Source organism: Anas acuta, chromosome W, assembly GCF_963932015.1.
Source record: "Anas acuta chromosome W, bAnaAcu1.1, whole genome shotgun sequence".
In the NCBI taxonomy this organism is placed as follows: domain Eukaryota; kingdom Metazoa; phylum Chordata; class Aves; order Anseriformes; family Anatidae; genus Anas; species Anas acuta.
Genome location: NC_089016.1, coordinates 27,346,611 through 27,368,198, shown reverse-complemented (window position 1 = coordinate 27,368,198; position 21,588 = coordinate 27,346,611). Strand labels below are relative to the sequence as shown.

Below are 21,588 nucleotides of genomic sequence, written 5' to 3'. Positions count from 1 at the left end.
GTGGGTGCCCACGCATTGTGTGCCTGCAAACCATCAGCTTTCCACCCTTTGCATGCCAAAAACTTAGCATTCCTCTTGTTCACGGCAGTCAGTTCCTGTCACCTTGGATGGATGCATCCAGCAGCAAATGCAGTTTTCTGTGAAGGCTTGGGGTGTGGAAATGCTCATAGACCCATGAGAGCAGGGCTCTGAACTTCTCTTCTTGGCTGGGTGGCACAGAATCTGCTGTTGACATCCTCCAAAGTCACCGTGTGCTGTGCTAGGCCTCCGGGCCTCTCCCTTATCTGCACACATACAAGGCTTTTCAGCCCCTCTGCCCTTTCTGTTTTCCACCTGCTCAGGCGATTGTTGACACGTATTTCAGCCAAGCTGCGGTTAGCACCAAGCTCTGCTGAGTTCTGTGTTGAGGCAAGATGTGGCTCTGGAGTTCTGGCCTATCTTTATTTTTAGCCTGTGTAAGACTTGTTTGATGGTATCAGAAGGAAGTTAGACGTTCTCCTGAGCTCCATGACTCATCCTGGATGAGGACCAAGGCTTTGCTAGCTTCTGCTATAATCATCAAGTGATGTAACCCATCGTGGTGGGCCCTATGCAATCTGGGGAAGGGCAGAGGAGGGAGGAGTAGCAGTGAGGGAAGCAGAGCTTTTAGAAATTTTGTTTTATCCATCTTGTCAAGTCACTAAATGAATTCATCTAAAGATACAGGCAGGTATCACACCTGAATGTGGCTCAGCAGGGTCCTTTGTCTTTCCTTGCATCTTGTGCCTGTGTCAGAGAGGAGCTCTGCTTGCACGCTGGGTTGAATAACTGTTTAACAGCACATAGCAACAGTAGACAACAGTTTTTAGAACATGAAGCAAATCAGGATCTTGTCTTCTCTTCAAGCCACAGCAAGGTTAAGTGCAGCAGAACAGAACTGCCTAAAGAAATGGGCTAGGACTGGAAAGCAGAGACTTGGCTGCCCTAGAGACCTCCGTTGGGCTGCAGTGAGAAGAGCCTGGGACCTCTGTTTCCATCAAACCTGGTGCTACCACAAGGTAGAAGGAGCTGCAGGGGGCTCCCTGATGTGCGGAAAGCACACACATTATGCTGCTGGCGACAGTGGGAGGCTGGGTAGGGGCTGCGTGTCACTGCGGGGATGCTGTAACCCAGGTGGGACAATGTGCCTGGGACCAGCCTGGGCCCCATGCCCACTCAGTGGGCTGGGATGGGGGCTTGTGGGGGCTGCCTGCCCCTGCCTCCCTTCTTCCTTGTGTGTGTGTTTGTTTTTTTTTTTGTTTTGTTGTTGTTTGAGCACATCGAGGGTTTTCATCAGATCAGGAGGAGGAGGTCAATGAGGCCTTCTACAAGCAGCTGGTAGTAGCCTCATGATCACTGTTCTCATGGGAGACTTCAATTACCTAGGCACCTGTTGAGTAAGCAACTTGGCCAGGCACGCGCAGTCCAAACGGTTCCTACAATGCGTTGAAGACAATTTTCTGACACAGGTGGTGGAGGAGCTGATGAGGCGGGGGATGCTCCTGGACCTTGTCCTTACCAACAGGGATGGGCTTGTTAGGGATGTGAAGGTTGGGGGCAGCTTGGGATGCAGCGACCATGAGATGGTGGAGTTCAAGATGGAACTTGGTGGAAGAAGTAAGGCTAAAAGCAGGATTGCAACCCTGGACTTTCGGAGAGCCAACTTCGACCTCTTCCGGGACCTGCTTGGGAGTATCTCATGGGCTAGGTTGCTAGAAGGCAAGGGTGCATGTGAGAGCTGGGCTACATTTCACAGAATCACAGAATTTCTAGGTTGGAAGAGACCTCAAGATCATCGAGTCCAACCTCTAACCTAACACGAACAGTCCCCACTAAACCATATCCCTAAGCTCTACATCTAAACGTCTTTTGAAGACTTCCAGGGATGGTGACTCTACCACCTCCCTGGGCAGCCTGTTCCAATGCCTCACAACCCTCCCAGTAAAGAAGTTCTTCCTAACATCTAACCTAAAACTCCCCTGGCGCAACTTTAGCCCGTTCCCCCTCGTCCTGTCACCAGGCACGTGGGAGAACAGGCCAACCCCCACCTCTCTACAGCCTCCTTTAAGGTATCTGTAGAGAGCGATAAGGTCGCCCCTGAGCCTCCTCTTCTCCAGGCTGAACAAGCCCAGCTCCCTCAGCCGCTCCTTGTAGGACTTGTTCTCCAGGCCCCTCACCAGCTTCGTCGCCCTTCTCTGGATCCGCTCAAGCACCTCGATGTCCTTCTTGTAGCGAGGGGCCCAAAACTGAACACAGTACTCGAGGTGCGGCCTCACCAGAGGCGAGTACAGGGGGACGATCACCTCCCTAGCCCTGCTGGCCACACTGTTTCTGATACAAGCCAGGATGCCGTTGGCCTTCTTGGCCACCTGAGCACACTGCTGGCTCATATTCAGCCGACTGTCCACCATCACTCCCAGGTCCTTCTCTCCCTGGCAGCTCTCCAACCACTCATCTCCCAGCCTGTAGCTCTGCTTGGGGTTATTGCGCCCCAGGTGCAGTACCCGGCACTTGGCCTTGTTAAACTTCATGCAGTTGACCTCAGCCCATCGGTGCAGCCTATCCAGATCCTCCTGCAGAGCCTTCCTACCCTCAAGCAGATCGACACACGCGCCTAGCTTGGTGTCATCTGCAAACTTACTGAGGGTGCACTCAATGCCCTCATCCAGATCATTGATGAAGATATTAAAGAGGACCGGCCCCAGCACCGAGCCCTGGGGAACGCCACTAGTGACAGGCTTCCAACTGGACTTGACTCCATTTACCACGACTCTTTGGGCCCGGCTATCCAGCCAGTTTCTAACCCAACGAAGCGTGCGCCAGTCCAAGCCAAGAGCAGCCAGTTTCTTGAGGAGAATGCTGTGGGAGACGGTGTCAAAAGCCTTGCTGAAGTCAAGGTAGACCACATTCACAGCCTTTCCCTCATCCACCCAGCGCGTCACTTTGTCATAGAAGGAGATCAGGTTCGTCAAGCAGGACCTGCCTTCCATAAACCCATGCTGACTGGGCCTGATCGCCTGCTTGCCCTTCAAGTGCCGCATGATGACTCCCAAGAGGATCTGCTCCATGAAAGCAGCACTTCTTCCAAGCTCAGGATCGGTGCATCCCGAAGAGTAGGAAATCGGGGAAGGGGGCAGGAAACCTGTGTGGATGAGCAAGGAGCTCATCGATAAGATCAAAAGGAAGAGGAAGGACTATGAAATGTGAAAAAAGGGCCTGTCCTCTTGGGAGGAGTATAGATGTGTTGTCAGGGCCTGCAGGGATGTGGCAAGGAAGGCTAAAGCCCACCTAGAGATGAGGCTTGCAAAAGAGATAAAAGATAATAAGAAGGTGGTTTTCTTAAGTATGTAAACAGTAAAAGGAAGACTAGGGATAATGTGGGTCCCTTGCTGAACGAGGGGGGTGTCCTGGTAACGGAATACGCCGAGAAGGTGGAGATAGTGAATGCTTTCTTTGCTTCAGTCTTTGCTTCAAGGACTCCCCCTCCCGGGACTCCTCGACCCTGGAGGAAGGAGAAAGAGTCTGGGAAGTGGAGATCTCCCCCCTTGTGGGGGGAGTGGTTCGGGAGTGTCTGAGTGGGCTCAACGCACACAAATCCATGGGTTCCGATGGGATGCATCCACGTGTGCTAAGGGTGTTGGCAGAGGTGATTGCTGAACCGCTCTCTATCATCTTTGAAAGGTCCTGGAGAACAGGAGAGGTGCCTGAAGGCTGGAGGATAGCCAGTGTCACTCCAGTCTTCAAGAAGGGCAAGAAGGAGGATCTGGGAAACTACAGGCCAGTCTCACCTCTGTCCCTGGAAAGGTGTTGGAACAGCTTGTTCTGGATGCCATCTCCAAGCAAGTGGAAGAGAAGAAGGTTATGAGGAGTAGTCAGCATGGATTCACCAAGGGGAAGTTGTGCTTGACCAACCTCATTGCCTTCTATGATGGCATCACCAGCTGGGTAGATGGGTGAGCAGTGGATGTCATCTACCTTGACTTTAGCAAGGCTTTCGATACTGTCTCCCATGACATCCTGCTAGCAAAGCTGAGAAAGTGTGGGATAGAGGAGTGGACAGTGAGGTGGGTTGAGAACTGTCTCACTGGCCAAGCTCAGAGGGTGGTGATAAGTGGCACAGAGTCCAGCTGGAGACCTGTGACTAGCGGTGTTCCCCAGGGGTCGGTGCTGGGTCTGGTCTTGCTCAACATCTTCATCGACGACCTTGATGAGGGAATAGTGTCCGCCCTCAGCAAGTACGCTGATGACACAAAGCTGGGAGGAGTGGCTGACACGCCAGAAGGCTGTGCTGCCATTCAGCGAGACCTGGACCGGCTGGAGAGATGGGCAGGAAGAAACCAAATGAGGTTTAACAAGAGCAAGTGTAGAGTCCTGCACCTGGGAAGGAACAACCGCATGTAACAGTACAGTCTGGGGGACAACCTGCTGGAGAGGAGCTCTGAGGAGAAGGATCTGGGGGTCCTGGTGGACAACAGGTTGACCATGAGCCAGCACTGTGCCCTGGTGGCCAAGAAGGCCAATGGCATCCTGGCATGCATTAAAAGGAGTGTGGCCAGCAGGTCAAGGGAGGTGATCCTCCCCCTCTACTCTGCCCTGGGTAGGCCTCACCTGGGGTACTGTGTCCAGTTCTGGGCTCCCTGGTACAGAAAAGGCAGGAATCTCCTGGAAAGAGTCCAGCAGAGGGCCACAAAGATGATACGGGGCCTGGAGCATCTTCTCTATGAAGAAAGGCTGAGAGACCTGGGTCTGTTCAGCCTGGAGAAAGGAAGACTGCGAGGGGATCTGTCGTGGTTCCGCTCGAGTGGGCAGCCGAGCTCCACCACAGCCGCTCTCTCACTCCCCCTCCTCAAAGAGGAATGGGGAGAAAATATGTGAAAGGGGCTCAAGGATTGAGATAAGGACGAGAAAATCACGCAATAATTAGTGTAACGGGCAAACCAGACTCAGCATAAGAAGACAGATAGTAAGATTTATTGCTCATTACTAACAAGCTAGAGAAGTGAGAAACAAAGGAAAGAAACCAAAAGCACCTCCCCCCCCATCCACCCTCTTCCACCTCCTCCCCCCGAGCGGCGCAGGGGAATGGGGGTTATGGTCAGTCTACAGCACTTCTTCTCTGCCGCTCCTTCTCGGTCACTCTCGTCCCCTGTGCTGTGGGGTCCCACCCACGGGATACAGTCCTTGACGAACTGATCCAGCGTGGGCTTCCCACAGGCAGCAGCTCTTCCAGAACTGCTCCAGATATGGGTCCGTACCACGGGGTCCATCCCTCAGGAGAAAACTGCTCCAACCTGGCTCCCCTACGGGCAGCAGCTCCTGCCAGATCACCTGCTCCTGCGTGGTCTCCTCTCCACGGGCTACAGGTCCGGCCCGGAATCTGCTCCGGCAGGGGTCTTCCACAGGTGGCAGCCTCCATCGGTGCAGGGCCACCTGCTCCACCGTGGTCTCCTCCACGGGCTTCAGCGTGGAACCCTGCTCCACCGTGGTACTCCATGGGCTGCAGGGGGACATCCTGCTTCACCATGGTCCTCACCACAGGCCGCAGGGGACTTCTGCTCTGGCGCCTGGAGCACCTCTCCCCCTCCTTCTACACTGACCTTGGCACCTGCAAGGCTGTTTCTCACTCCCTTGACTCTCCCGGCTGCTGTGCTGCGCAGCGTTTTTTCCCTGTCTTAAATATGCTCTCACAGAGGCGCAAAACAACATCGCTTATTGGCTCAGATCTGGAAAACAATGGGGCCCTTCCCAAACATGGGGCGGCTTCTAGATCTTTCTCACAGAAACCACTCCTATGGCCCCCTGCTACCAAAACTTTGCCACGTAAACCCACTACAGGATCTCATCAATGTGTACAAATACCTGAGGTGTGGGAGACAGAGGGATTTGGCCAACCTCTTCTCAGTGGTTTGTGGGGACAGGGCAAGGAGTAATGGTCACAAGATAGAGCCCAGGAAGTTCCATAACAACATGCGAAAGAACTCCACAGTGAGGGTGACGGAGCACTGGAACAGGCTGCCCAGGGAGGGTTGTGGAGTCTCCTTCTCTGGAGATATTCAAGGCCCGTCTGGACGCCTGCCTGGGCAGCCTGCTCTAAGGAACCTGCTTTGGTGGGGGGTTGGACCTGATGATCTTTCGAGGTCTCTTCCAACTCCTTTAATTCTGTGATTCTATGATGTGCCGTATGGAGGTTTGGTGTGTGGGATGGTGGGGAGGGGACAGTAAGGCTTGGGGGAGTGGAGACAAAGGAGGGGGGCAGCGGGGCATGCTGGGAGGATTGTTATGGTAACTCAAGCTTTTGGCAGCCTGTGCTGTGGCGCTGGGTCAGCTGTGCATCCCACTGCATCCCTGGCCCCTTCCTGCTGTGGGCTCTGTGCCCTACTGGCCCCTGCAGCTGTCCTCCCCAGGGAGCAGCTTCAGGGCAAGTGGGTGTGGTGCTTTGGCTTAGGCAGCATCTAGTTGTTCAGGTTGAAGCCTTGAGTTGCAGAGCAGGCCCAGCCAGAGGGAAACAGGTCTTCTAAACCCTCTCACTGAATCATGGAGGGCAGCATGGCATTCTGCTGCCCTTGCTCATCCTTGGTTAATCTATGTAAGTGGGTCCTGCCGTGCCTGCATCTTTCAAAGATGCTGGGCCCTGTACCGCACTGTCCATCTTGCACAGCTGGTTTGCCTTGCTGCAGGGTAGCTGTACTCTGATGGAAAGCAGACATTGATGAGCCCTGTGATATGGTCTGAGACCATCCTCTGGGCAGGTAAGGGAGGCATTGAGCAATTCTGAGGCTGCTTTTGGGCAGATCCCTTGCCATAGGCTGGTATAGGGCCAGCTCCTGGTACTAAAGGAAGTAGGGAACATCATTGCCATTCATATGGCTACATGGAGAGAAGGGGTCAGGAAGTCAGGCTCCAGCCTGGACATAATGAGTGTGGCTGAGACCTGACCTGTCCTCTGAAAAGTGCCTAAAGCCTTGAGTGTGAGCCAGGGGACAGGATTAGCTGGTCGCAAGAACAGCTTGCCCATCTCGACATGGATCACTGTGTGAGCTGTAAACCTCTCTCATTACACCTTCCAAAGGTCAGTGCTTGCAGTGAATTACAGTGCTCTGCCCCCAGCCCAGCACGAGGGAGGGAGGAGTCTGCCCTGCCTTCAGAGGATGCTCTGAACTGATGCTGGTCAGATGTGGGGTTGTTATAGGATGGTGCATGCTGCTGTGGTGCCTGTGGTCAGGATTCATCTGGGACCAGGATGTTCCAGCAAAGCTGGAGGGGAAGAGATGCCCAAACAGCCCTATGTTCACAAATGTCATGGCACTTGCCTGAGCTCTGACCCCTCCTTCCAGCTCTGAACCAGGGTACAAAGCCTCAGAAATCCTCTTGGAAACCATTTTCACCATTTGCAATCCACCATAGTGTCTGTGTCCAGGCCCTAGGGTGATTTTAAGACCTGCATGGGCTGCCCATCTCTGTCTAGTGCTGTAGTTAAAAGCTCCCAAATGAGTTGAACTTATTTGTAAAATGTGCCCTGGGCTCTAGACCCTGATGTTCCCAAGGGAGAACAAACAAGGAGGTGAAAACTGGACCCTGGATCTGAAGTGAAAGCTGCCTGCAGCAGATACCTGTGTGACCTGTTGAGTTATAACCATGTCATCTTTGAAGTACTGCTCCACAATTTTCTGTCTTGCCTCCTCACACTGCATTTTTAAGTGCAGCACAAAGGATCAGAAAAGCCCAAAGGCAGTGGGGTCACATCAGCTCCCGATTTGGGAAGGAGTTAGGTGTCCATACTGGAATAAACATTTAGGGAGTGGCAGCCAAGAGAGATTTCCTCTTGGCTGAGCTGCAGCGTTGAGGTTTGGAAAGTACTGTGTGGGTTATGTGCTGTGCTTTGCTGCCATTGCCTCAGTGGCTCTGGGACACGCACGCTTGTGTGGAGCCAGATGGGGACACTGTTGAGCAGCATCATTCTGACAAGATGGCCAGTGACCTTTTGGACATCAGGAGCAACCTTAATGGTGCTGCTGCTGAAAGACTGCTGGGTACTTCAGCAGGGACATGAAGAATTGTTGGGTCCAGAAGGAAACTTTGCCTTGGTGGGCACTGCTACCTGCGTTCCCTAAATTGTGAGAAGATAGGCAAGTCCAGTGGTGCTGTACAGATTGTCCTGTCTGGAAGATGTGTAAAAAATAGTTTGCAAGAGACAACTCTTTGCTCAACTGAAACCTGGGGGAAGCATGCCTGGACTCACTGCTCTGGGGTTTTCTTGCTGCCAGACAGCAATTCTGTGGCTGTGCAGAGAGGGCGTAGTAAAAACAGCAGGCACTCGTGTCCTTTCCATACTGTGCTTCCCTTACTGCTGGGATTAGTCAAGCTGGGCCAGCAGTGTACAAAGGGTAGCTCCTGAGGTCCTCTTTGCTGTGGCTGCCAGCGAAAGAAAGCGCTTGTGGCATCAAGTGACAGGTCTGAGCTTTGCTTTCAATTCATCTTCTAGGAGCCTGCAAGAGCCAAAAATATTAGCAGACTTTGAAGAACTGGAACATTCTCATGCTTTTTGTCTTGTGCCAGTTGGCCTGCATCTCCCTGAGGCTGCCAGTCTGGGTTCTAAAGCTATTTGCAGTGGTTTGTCCTGTCTAGGTGATAAAACTTGGTGGAGAGAGCCAGAAGTCATGGCACCAAGCTGCCAGCCTGAAAGTGCTCCTCTGGCTGCTGTGCCTGTTTCCTGCAACTGAAGGATTGTTTCATGGCTTGAATTTGTTGAGGAAGCAGGCTTCAGATTGGAAATAGCCTCTCCCTTTCTCCTGTGTATCTCTCTTCCTGGCAGCTCAGTAAGAGTGATTTATTATCAATAACAGCTCTCTCATACTGTTTCCCTACACTGTCTTACTGGTAGAGTAACTGAACAAAAGGCAGCGATGCTTCCGGTAGGGGAAGCTGCTATCAGAGGCTGGAAGCAAGGAGGAGCAGTTTATCAGGAAATGCCTGTGTTCATTTCTTGGGAAGGGAAAGGCATCTCACCCCTGAAAGCTTCCAAAACTTGATGTCTCAGATGTGTGTTAAGAGAGAAATGAAAAGACTGTGCTATAAAGTGATAGGGGGTAATGAATTTATTCTAACATGTTGTGCCCTGGGAAGCAGAGCTGGGGCAAGGATATTGGCAGTAACATTATGCTTTGTGTGGCAACAAAAGCAAATGCCACCTGAATGCATGTCCCTGGGAGGGTGAAAGGGTTTGCTCTGCACAGTCCCCAGAAGGATGGAGCAAGGCAATCAGGAGACAGAAACCTTGGGGAAGATGCCAGGAGATCTGTAGATAAGTAGTGCCTGATAGCTGTGCATCTTCAGCAGCTTTGCTTTCCTATTTGGCGGATCTGGTGAACTGGATGGGAATGCTAAGCACTTAATCTCATTGTGGTCGTGATAAATGCAACAGGGAAAGAGTAACTTCAATAGCATTAGTGAAATGTCTGAACTGGAGCCTAAATGATCAAATCTTTATCATTAGCCTCTGTTTACAGAGTAGATGGGTGGTGATCCAGCCCCCTACCAGCCTTTTGGGAGCCAGGGCACTCTTCTGTTTTATAATGCAATCTCTGGGTCTCTTTTTTTTTTTTTTTTGGTTCCTATGTAGTGTTACCTTTCTTGGCCAAGTTACATGCACCTGCTGTATGCTGGGGCTATCAGAGGGCAGGATGCCCTAATGCTATTGGAGTGACTTCTTTCTTGAGGTTTGTTTGGCAGAAAGCTTCTGTTTTCCCCATGTTATAAATGGCTCAGGATTCAATTTAGGATTAAATGAAAAATAGGATTTATTAAAGTAATATAAAGGAATAGAGGTAAGCAAACAGCGCTGGGTGCACCGGGAGTCTCCGCTCCACCAGGACGCACACCAGTTACATCAAGCAGCTGATTTTTATGCACCTAGACTAATACATATTCATTACTACTTCTAAAAAAATAGATTATTATAATTAGCTTCCGGGGTCCAGTTCCTCCTACTGGAGCATGCGCATCAGTCTCCTCTGGGGGTCTCTAGGGGTCTTTCATGCTGAAGGCTCGTAGTCTTCCTCTCACCCTTTGTACTTACTCGGCACTATTCCAAGTTTATGGAACACTCTCTGTACACTCTCTGCAGGTCTTGTCTCCCAACCGTCCTTCAGCTTCTTTTTTCTTCCTCTTAATCTCTTGGCCCCCCCTGGCCAGATACCAAGGATCTCATAACAGTCACCAGCAGTCACCAGTTATTATCAGTTGTTCTGAAACTCCCAAACAGGTTGACGACTCACGAGCAATTAAAACATTCTTTCCCAGCTATTTACAGACACATCTATAGCAGTGTTAAGTTAATCTCGAAGAAGACAGGAAAAAAGGCTGTAACTGTTAGAACTAGAAGTCAGGAATAACAAAAGCAAACAGGTTCATAAATTTAAGGAGTGTTTTCTGAAGACTTGATAAATTGACTAGAATGAGGGGGAGACTGGGACACACTGCATCTGTGGTTCAAGAACTAAATTGCCAGTGCAGGGCCCAGAGGCAGACAGGATTCAAACAGAATTATTCTTTATGGACACGAATTTATGGACACGAATTTATGGACACGAATTGGAATTGTTAAAACATTCCTCACACCCACATTTACTGATGGGCACCACTGCAATTTCTTGCCCCTCCTGCAGGGGCACTTCGGGCCAGGCTGAGTGGTGCAGAGACAAGGAGCTTTCCATGCCATGAAGCTGCTGCTGTGATGATGTCCTCCCACTCAACACCCAGTGCCTCCCACCCTGTCCTGCTGCCCTGTTTTGTGGGGACGCGCTGTGCTGGCCCTACAGCAAGGACACCTCTCACCCAGGGGCTGGCCAGTGATGGGGTGACAACTCAACATAGGCCATACCATCCTCACCCTGCTCCCTAGTTCTGGGTGCTGCCCGTCTGCTCCTTTTCCCTGGGACAGGGACAGCATGCCATGCATCAGTTTCCCTGTGAGGTGGGGAGGGACAGAATCAGACTAGTAAGGGGTGGAGGGGAAGTTGTAGCAGCTGGTAGGAAACAGTGTTTTGGGGTGCTGCAAGGTGGCCCTGCCCCATCCTGTCTACAGAGGTGGTGTTTGGGGGTGCTGTGGCACAAGCTTGCCTTGTCTGCTGTGAAGGTGGTGTTTTGGGGGTACTGCAAAGCACCTCTGCTCTGACCCAGCCGTGGAGCTAGCATCTTTGGGTGCTGCAGAGCAGCCCTGCACCATGCTGCCTTCTGTGCTAGGGATCCTGCTAGGCTGGGGAGGGCTGGTTGCATCTCCCATCCTCTCTGCTCACCCATGTGCAGGGTGTAAGATTAAGATCATGGATGGTCCTGTGGCCCTGCTTCTGCTGGTGTCCAATTCACAGGGTGCTGCTTGGGCATGGGTCAGAGCTTACCTGTTCGGGCCAGAGTCAGGAGTGCTCTCACTTACTTGCAGGCTGCAGCAGGAGCTCTGTGGCATCCCTTGTTGTCCGCTTTGCAGCTGCGGGCAGGAGCAGAGGGGTCCTTGCAGAAGTGATGAGGGGAGTGCACGGTCCCACTGCTTCCTTCCTCACTCCCATTCCTGTTGTGTGGCCCCAAATCTGCCTGCTTGTGGCACAGATTGTAATAAACCTGCTAAACTGGGGACAGACTGTACAGAGCCATGAACCCTTCCCACCCCTGTGTCACTGCAGCAGTGTGGGGCAGGGTCCTCACATGCACTGCTTGGGAGTTGATAGTATTGAGGATGAGGGTGAGGATGGTCAAAGGGGTCTTATTCTGTGTCCTGCCAGCCACCAGCAGATTGTCAGCACAGCTCTTCCATAGGTCCCATGGTTGTTGGACCCTGCCATGTTTCTGTGAAGCACTTTGTATGTGAGGCAGTGCCCCAAGAGTTAAACCACAGTTGTGGGGCAGGGTTTGTAGCAGGAACAAAGAGGGCTTTTAAAGTTGGGACAGGAATAGAGGGAGGGGATTGAGCCTTTCCCAGTGTATTGAATTACAAAGGTCATGGAGACCCCTTTGCTGGGAGCCAGCAGCAGTTGAGGTCCCTGTTGGAAGTGGGGCAGAGAGAAAGGAGATTGTGGAAATCAGTGAGGGCAAGTTCTTGGGGAGCTTTAAGACCAGAGTGAAAACTCAATTGTATCCCGAGACAAATGAGCACTGAATGCAAGGCTGGGAGGCTGGGATTATCTGCTCAGTTCAAACCTTCAATCCTGACATTTTGGTGTGGCTTGGTTTTGTTGTTTGGTTGTGTTTGTTGTTTTTTCTTTTCCTTATATCTCACTCCTTGATGTGAAAGTGTTTTAAGCTGTGCTATTCCCACCCCTGCTTTTGAGGCTGGTAGTGAATGTGTCATTCATCCTTTCTGCAGTGGAGAAATGCTTTGCTGCCTGGGGAGGCTGAGAGGAAAGGACCCAGCAGCACATTGAGGTCTCTGGGTACCCCAGTCAGGGTGATAACATGCAACTGAATTGATCAAGGTAAAAATAGCAGGAGCTTCTGTCTGGAGGAGTGGGGGGTTAAATGCAGGGGGACAGTCCTGCTAGGAAGGATCCTGGTGTAAAGTTAATTGGACCAAAGGAGGAAGAAGGAGCCCTTGTCTGCTGGAAGGAGACCAGCTTTTGATCCATGGGGAAGCAGTCAGGCTGTCTTTGCTGAATGGACCAGTGCTGGGGCATCCAGGTGTCTTGTAAGCACTATACAAAAGTGTGGGGCAAGGGGGCACTTGCAGCTGCCCAACAGGTGGCAGCTGGATTTATGGCATCACCCATGCAGCTAGTGCTTGGGCTGCTCCTGCCTGCCCTGTGCTGGTGAGTGCTGCAGGGTGAGCAGAGGGTGCAAGGCAATGCCTGCAAGGGAGGCCATCTCTAAAATGCAGAAGAGAGCCTGCAGGCACGTTTTGCTTTGTCAGAAAACTTCTAAATGCCTGCCCAGGCTAAAAGTGGATTTTTGCATGTGTAGTTCAGCAGGAAAGCCTAAGTCTGGCTGCTTTCCTATTGTAATAAATGGCTCAGTCTTCAAAATAGGATTACAGTCAAAGTTCACAATTTATTAAAGGAATAGAGGTAAGCAAACAGCACTGGGTGTGCCGGGAGTCTCTGCTCCACCAAGACGCACACAAGTTACATCAAGCAGATGATTTCTATGCTTCTAGGCTAATACATATTGTTGTGGTTTAACCCGGCCGGCAGCTAAACACCACGCAGCCATTCGCTCACCCTCCCCCCTTCTTCTCTGGGACGGGGGAGAGAAATGGAAAGTGAAGCCCATGAGTTGAGATAAAGACAGTTTAATAAGACAGGAAAATAATACTAACAATAATAATAATAACAATAATGATAATAGTACTACTACTAATATGTACAAACAAGTGATGCACAATACAATTGCTCACCACCCACTGACCGATGCCCAGCCTAACCTTGAGCAGTCCGGCCCCCTCCCCCCGGCTAGCCACCCCTATATATTGTTTAGCATGACGTCAGATGGTATGGAATACCCCTTTGGCTAGTTTGGGTCACCTGTCCTGGGTCTGTCCCCTCCCAGCTCTTACTGCACCCCCAGCCTGCCTGTTGGCAGGACAGAGCAAGAAGCTGAGATGTCCTTGGCTTGGTGTAAGCACTGCTCTGCAACAATTAAAACATCGGGGTGTTATCAGCACTCTTCTCATCCTAAGCCAAAACATAGTATTCTACCAGCTACTAGGAAGAAAATTAACTCTGTTCTAACTGAAACCAGGACACATATTCATTACTACTTCTAGAAAAGGCAGGGTTATTAATAATTAGTTTCTGGAATCCAAACCCTCCTACTGGAGCATGCATATCAGTCTCCAGTGGTCCCTCTGGGGGGGTCTCTTGTGCTGAAGGCTCATAGTCTTCCTCCCTCTTGTCCTTCTCCTTTGTCCAACCTGGCTGTATGTCAGAGACTTGTGCAGCGTCCCCTGCAAGCTTTGTCTTTTAGTCATTCTTCAGCTCTCCCTGTCTCCTTAATCTCCTGGCCAGATATCAGAGACTTGCATAGTGTCCCATGCAATAGTCATAATAGTTAGCAGTTATTCTGAAACTCCCCAGATACCGGAGACTTCAAGGAAAGCCTCCAAATACATTTCCCTTCAAGCTCTCTATTGACACGAATTGCTAAAACATTCCTTTGCAAGACACAAGAACTATATACATTAACCACTCTGTTTTTCTTAGACTTGTGTTTATACAAGGGTATGTAAGACAGAAGGTCACATTCATCATACCATGCGGCCCTAGCATTGTTCCATATTGACACAAATCAGATGAACACATTTCACAATCCCCCATCTCCTTTTTCATGGCATTGATTCGTGTTTTCCTCTCCAATTGAGTCAATACTTGCTGAATTGATACCAACTGAGACCAATTTTGGATCTTTGTTTGTTTTTATTATCATGAGGGAATGGGTTTTCTTTCCTTGGTTCTGGGCAGCTAAACAACGCATGGCCATTTGCTCACCTCCCCCCCCTCCTTCTCTGGGATGGGAGAGAGAAACGGGAAAGTGAAGCCTGTGAGTTGAGATAAAGACAAGAAAATAATAACGATGACGTTAATGATGATAATAGTACTTCTAGTAATAATGTGTATGAAACAAGTGATGCACAATGCAATTGCTCACCACCCGCTGACCGATGCCCAGCCTAACCCCGAGCAGTCTGGCCCTCCTCCTGGCTATTGCACCCCCAGCCTGCCCGCTGGCAGGACAGAGTGAGAAGCTGAAACATCCTTGGCTTGGTGTAAGCACTGCTCTGCTGTTGAGGGATTTCTTGAAACAGCAAAAATCCCATGGCTTGCTGCAGCTGAGCAAACCAAGCTACCAGGATGACTATGAGAAGTTCCCATGACAGTGTTCCCACATCGCCCAATTGAGGAATTCAGAAAAATATTGTTACCAGCAGCTGGCTTCAAGGATAAGGTCTATGTGACTGCTAATCACAAGGGGTTGTTTTCTTATAGTTGTTTGTCTGAGTGCTTTTGACCAATAATCTTGTGTGAAACACTGTCCACCCCTGTTAAGTTCTCTATAAAAGTTAGGCTATTCGGGCAATAAAATGGAGCATGATCTGACTCTGCTGGTGTCTGTCGTGCTTTCGGCCGTGCTTCCTGCAACACTCTGCAACAATTAAAACATCAGTATGTTATCAGCACTCTTCTCATCCTAAGCCAGAACATAGCATTCTACCAGCTACTAGGAAGAAACACCCTCATCATCAATCTCTAAACAGCAATTACTAAGGTTAAATTTTCCACAGACTTCTCCTTCTTGTGCTAGTAAATAATCCAAAGCTAAGCGATTTTGATACAAAGCAGTTCTCATCTTGGTATTTTGCTTTGCAATTAATCCAAGTGCATCTCCGGTTTTATTTACAACTATTTCTATTACAGCTTGTAACCTAATTATTCTATTAAGCATATATATTGGGGTCCTATAGCCCCAGGATCCGTCTTCTGCCCACATAGCTGGATCATAATAGGCAAACGCCTTCAATCAAGGGCTTGGGCCCGCTTTCAGGGTTGATTTGGGCTTGTGTTACTATTCAGCCTGTCGGGGTGATCCAGCTCCTGGAAAACGAATCACAATTTCATATGGGTTTAAAAAAAAGGTTATTTTCTCGGGACAACCCGATCTTAGTGCGGGAGAAGTCCGGTCGAGACCCTCTCGCTCAGCAGTCAATACCCATAGGAGTTGCCTCCCTCGGTAGACCATACGCACCGCAGTGGAGGGTCCTGCCCCGGTCTTGCCTTCTCCCGTTCCTCCCTTCAGGCTTGTCCCCTTTATTTGGCATCCTTAATTCATGCAGAGCCTCGTTGCCAGAATAATAGTTCTTCCTTAGCTTGAGTTTCAGTTCCCCAGGAGCGGACTCAACCCTCCAAGATTCAGTAGTTACTGGTCCTTTTATTCTGGATGCGTGGGTCCAACCCCTTTCTGCTGTTCTCACAGCTGTTTCAGTAGTAAGTAAAACAAGGTACGATCCTTCCCATCGGGGGTTCAATGATTCTTCTCTCCAGGTGTTTATTAAGACCTTGTCTCCTGGTTGTATCTTAAGAATAGCAAATCCTAAAGGTGGTGTTTGAGCCATCATTCCAATTTCTCTTAGCTCTTGTAATCTCCTTCCAAGAGTAATTATATATTTCTGGATGCTACGATCCTCAACTAAATTGTTCCCTGGAGGCATCCCTTGAGAATAAGGCATACTGTATAGCATTTCATATGGAGATAATCCAGTCTCACTGTGTGGTTTAGTTCTTATGTTTAAAAGTGAAAATGGTAAGCATTTCATCCAGGGCATTTGTGTCTCGATCATTAATTTAGCCAATTGTTGTTTTATTGTTTCAGTCCTTCTACTTTCTCTGAGCTTTGTGGGTGCCACAGAGTATGGTATTCCCACTGAATACCTAATGATTGACATAATAATTTTATTATTTTAGAAGTAAAGTGTGTGTCCTGATCAGAATCAATGTACTGGATTATCCCATATCTAGGTATCAGGTGTGTCATGGTTCCGCTCAAGTGGGCAGCCGAGCTCTACCACAGCCGCTCTCTCACTCCCCCTCCTCAAAGAGGAACGGGGAGAAAATACAATGAAAAGGGCTCAAAGGTTGAGATAAGGACGAGAAGATCACGCAGGAATTATTGTAACGGGCAAAACAGACTCGGCATAAGGAGATAGTAAGATTTATTGCTTATTACTAACAAGCTAGAGAAGTGAGAAACGAAGGAAAGAAACCAAAAGCACCTTTCACGAATTGCTAAAACATTCCTTTGCAAGATACAAGAACTATATACATTAACCACTCTGTTTTTCTTAGACTTGTGGTTATACAAGGGTATGTAAGACAGAAGGTCACATTCATCATACCATGTGGCCCTAGCATTGTTCCATACTGACACGAATCAGATGAACATATTTCACACTATCCTGGCCTTTCTGCTTAGTGTCATCTGCGCTGGGTGCCCTGTGGGGCACAGCAGCAGAGGGACCAGAAAAAGTTAGGGAAGGGATGGATGGCAGAAGCCTCCACTTCCCACAGCAAAGTGGGAGGAGAGCACAGCTTGTTTCCATCTTGAGCCTCAGCTGGTGCAAGCCAGCCCACCCAGGATGTGTACAGAGGGCTGCAGGATGTGCTGAATCAACAAGAGCATCCCTTTGCACAGGGAGGTTTGATTGGGGCTGCCAAGACAATAGGGGTTTGCAGCTTGCAGGAAGGGTGAGCGCCAGCTGCAAGCCACACGGTGGGCTTTCCAATTTTAGTAAACTCAGATTTGTGTTACTGACCAGAAAAGGAAGCTTAAAACTTTCAAGCTGGGTTAGCAGGCACTTGGCCATTCAGCTTCATCCCTTGCCATGGGTATGCTCCCTAATCTAAGCTTTTATTTAAAGAAATTCCACATCTGCTCCTTACATTGGATTGGATGACCTTGGATGTGATTTTTTGGAACAAAGGGCTGCTACTTCACTATGCTCTGTCTAGGAGATGGAAAGTGGTTCCAGGGAATGCTCCATGAGTGCTGGGTGCCAGCTCCAGCTATTTCATCTCCCTGGATCCTGGCAGAGAGGAGATGCTAGGAGGGGAACAGGCTCTGTTACAGCCTCTGTCCTTGTGCTGGCAACTCCGACTGGGTCACTGCAGTCACCAGCTAAGTTAGCAGCCTTGTGGCTGCTCTATTTTTTCAAGCACCATGAAGGGAGATGAGCACAGAGCCACTGTGGGAAAGGGGAACCCAGAAATGAAAGGTTTGGTTTGGGGCTCCTGGAAGTGATACCATCCTCTGTTGACCTTGGTAGATGGCTCATTGTCAGACTAGCAATCTGTATGCCTGCCCTTGTTAACAGGAACCGTTTCAGCAGAAGCATCAAGTTCATGTACTTCTTGCTGCTTAGCATCTGCATTCAGGAAGCCTGAACTTCTCCCTCTGTCGTTGCCCCAAATCCTCACTTCTCACACTGCCCTTTGACATCATCTGAGCAGCAGAACCATGTCAGTGACTTAAAAGTGGGTGAATAAATCTCTCTGCTGACAGTTCCCAGATTGCTGCACTGACCTGTACTGTTTCAAGGAAGTAAGGTCCTGTCACTATACTTTGGAAGGATGCTCTGCCACTCTTTAGCCACATGGGCTGCATAAGGAGGGCACAAGAGTTACAAGGGATCTCTGGTGTGGGAGGGATGTCAGAACTGAGAGCAGCGTGGCTATTTCCTATCTGATCCCCTCCCAGCCTGTCCGAAGGGTGCTGTTATGGATAGTGTGTTACACCTCTGTTACTCACAAATGGGGGCCATCAGGACGCTGTTACCATCAGGCTCAAATCGGAACAGTGCCCCTGCATGAGGGCATGTTCTTGTTTAAGAGCTCTGTAGGTTCTCTCTGCTCTTCTAGCCTTCACAGGGCTTATTGGGAAGCCCTTCTTTTCAGAGCCTGATTTAAGTATGTGCATTTAAATTGCTGGGCCTGTCCTGCTGGTGGCTGCTGGTTTGTTCAGGCGCTTACCCAGTGCTGTGACTTTGGTGATATCGTGACCATGGTGTTGGCTGTGCCTTTGGCTACACTGATAGCACATAGTGAGTGAGCACTGTGGATCTCCCACCCTGCTGCCCCTGGGGAGCGAAGCATCCTGATGGGAGCCTGCAGGAGAAGCCATGTGGCTTGTCTTGATTCTCTTTGCCCTGAGAAAGCATATTTTTTCAGTAGGAGATGGATCCTCCAGCCACGAGGCTGCAGCAGGGAGAGGTGCAGCTCCGCAGCCCAGGCGCATGCACACATCCGTGTCTTCCCCGTGCGCCTTCTCTCTCTCATGTGCTCCTTGACACAGATGGATGTGCTCTGCTCTGTGGAGCTGCTCCCCAGTGGGTGTGGTGATGGGTGATCTGCCTTTTGTCACCTCTGGCTGCTTTGGTCCTTTCCAGAGGCTGAGGTCAGCCAAGGAAGCTCTCCACCCCGGAGAGCCAAACTGGGAAGAGGTGCAGCACAGGAGCGTGCATGTCGGGCTGCACCCAAGGCAGGTCCGCCGGGTGTCCCTCCAGCAGCAAGAGGTGGGGTCAGGCTGCCAGAGGGCTGATAAAACCACCGGGTTTGTCTGGAAGGCAGCCTCAGAGCCCGGAGGAAACTTGCCCCCAGCCTCACTCCTTATCTTGGCCATGCTCATGCATGGCAGCGTTCCCGCTCTTGGCTGGCCCTGCTGCTGCCCTGACGTGGCCTTGAGCCAGCAGTGTTGGCGCTGCGGGAGAAGTGGGGTTTGGCACCGGTTCTCCTGCCTTGTTTGCTGCCTCACAGAGTTTGTGGCATTGCCCTGACACATGTGGCTGGCCATGGTAAAAATGGGTGAGTCAGGCAGGAAGAGGGGGTGAGTCAGAGGGGAGTGAAGTCAGCAGGAAGCAGAAGGCAGGTGCTGTCCCAGGACTGGGCTTTCGGGGAGCCCAAAGGTCTGGCAGCCTGTGATGGGTACCCCTGGGATCTGGGGAAGTCTGAGGGCTCTGGCAGCAGAGTGATGGAGACAGGACAGGATCCATCTCGGCTATGTGCCGCACCAGGCCTGGGTGAGTGCCTTACCAGATCCCTGCTCACATCTTGCTGCCAGTACGTCAGTGTCCTTGGAGGTGCTGCCAGGAGGGACCGGAGATGAGTGCCGCAGGGGAGCAGAGTGGTGGCAGGGTATCCCAACCTCCGGTGAGCAGGGTGAATCCTTCTCCCAGGAGACAGTGGGTCACACAGCCACCCTGGGCAACCTGACCATGTCTCTGTTGTGGTTTAACCCAGCTGGCAGCTCAGCACCACACAGCCATTTGCTCACCTTCCCCCCTCCCTCTCTGGGATGGGGGAGAGAAACAGGAAAATGAAGCCTGTGGGTTGAGATAGAGACAGGTTATTAGGACAGAAAATAAAGGAAAATAATAATAATGATAATAGTACTACTACTAATAATGTGTACAAACAAGTGATGCACAGTGCAATTGCTCACCACCTGCTGACCGATGCCCAGCCTATCCCCGAGCAGCCACCCCCCCACCCCAGCAAGCCCCCCCATGTTAATTGTTCAGCATGACCCCAGATGGGATGGAATACCCCTTTGGCCAGTTTGGGTCAGCTGTCCTGGGTCTGTCCCCTCCCAGCTCCTGCTGCACCCCCAGCCTGCCCGCTGGCAGGACAGAGAAGCTGAAAAGTCCTTGGCTTGGTGTAAGCACTGCTCTGCAACAATTAAAACATCGGGGTGTTATCAGCACTCTTCTCATCCTAAATCCCAAACAGCACCCTACCAGCTACTAGGAGGAAAATTAACTCTGTCCTAGTTGAAACCAGGACAGTCTCTGTCCTGGCTGGGTCCCGTCCAGTAACCTTCCCCTCTATGCTAAGAGAATGAGAGAGGCAGGATGGAAAAAGGAACAGTCCCTTCTGGGACAGAGAGGGCCAAGAGTTAGGTCTGCACTAAGTGAGGGGGAAGAGCTGGGGTGGAGATGATGCTTTGCAGATCTGGGCTACAGCTGCAGAAATCCCCTGCGTGATCTGTGCCCCTCTGGCAGTGCTGCAGACACTGGGCGTGTGTCCTGGGGGATCTGGATTGCTGCTCACCTCCTCCAGCTCTGGACTGTTTAATTTCTTTCTAGCCTAGCCGGTCTCTGCTGAGTTTGACTCCTGGTAGTTCTGCTCGTCACTGATGAGGGCCAGTTCCCCATGGGAATGATGGAAGTAGGGTCAGTGATGAAAGCAAATCACTGTGTATTTAGGGCTCTTCCTGGAGCAGGCATTTGGCATTCCCAGTTAGGTATTTTGTAGCAGGTTCTAAAATAGGTACTTGGTATCTCTGCCAACTAGAGCCATAGATTAAATACACCCCTCACTAGTCTGTGTTTGGGGTAGTCTCTTGTTTCAATGTCCCTCAGGTCTGTAGGCTTGCAGCTGGCTGCAGGTACCTCCTGTCCTGCCTGGCTGTACCCTTGGCTGGGAGGGATGGAGATCAATGGGCTCCAACATCCTCTAGAGACACCTGGGAGCCCTGGCCCTGCATTGTGTCCATTGCCTGCTGAGCCTGTTGGAGGAAGGGAAGGGAAGCTGCTGTGTGTTGTGCCTGCTTGCAGGAGGCTCCAACTGGGGCAGGAGGTGGTTGTGTCCCTCTCTGGCACGGGTGACTGCTCCCTCCTGCTGGCCAGCTTCTCTGCCCATCTCAGCCTGTGAGCTCAGTCTCTGCAGATTAACCTTTTGCCCCATTCCTCCTGCAGGGCTTCCTCCTGCCCTGGGAGGTTTTGGGCTCCACACAGGTGGTGGTGAGTGAAGATGAGGTGGTGGAGGTGATAAGGGGCTGGAGGACAGGAGAGGAGCAGTCAGAGCAGCAGGTCTGTGCAGCCTGGGAGAGGGGAAGGGGGTGTCACTGCTGTTGGCAGATGCCTGATGAGACTTTGGAAAGAAGCCAGAGCCGGGCTCTCCTGGGAAGTGCCCGGGAACAGGATAAGAGGCAGCGGCACAAGATGCATCAAGGCAAATTCCAACTAGATATTAGGAAAAATATTTCCCCACAAGGACAGTTGAACTCTGGAGCAAGGCCCAGAGAAGGGGGAGCAATCTCCAA

The 21,588-nt window shown here is 50.8% G+C and overlaps 2 protein-coding genes across 12 annotated transcripts in view; one reads left to right on the top strand and one right to left on the bottom strand.

The window, feature by feature from the left end:
• LOC137846711 (uncharacterized) overlaps window positions 1-21,588 on the bottom strand; it is a 420,446-nt gene that overhangs the window by 203,211 nt on the left and 195,647 nt on the right. The window lies entirely within an intron of this gene.
• Window positions 1-21,588, top strand: part of LOC137846705 (atos homolog protein B-like) — an 82,501-nt gene that overhangs the window by 10,941 nt on the left and 49,972 nt on the right. Inside the window, exon 3 of one of the 11 annotated variants that reach the window (XM_068664816.1) lies at window positions 886-1,037. The exons of the other annotated variants lie outside the window; for them this stretch is intronic. The gene's annotated coding sequence lies outside the window, so the exon portion shown is untranslated. The remainder of the gene's footprint in view (window positions 1-885; window positions 1,038-21,588) is intronic. 11 annotated transcript variants of the gene reach the window in all.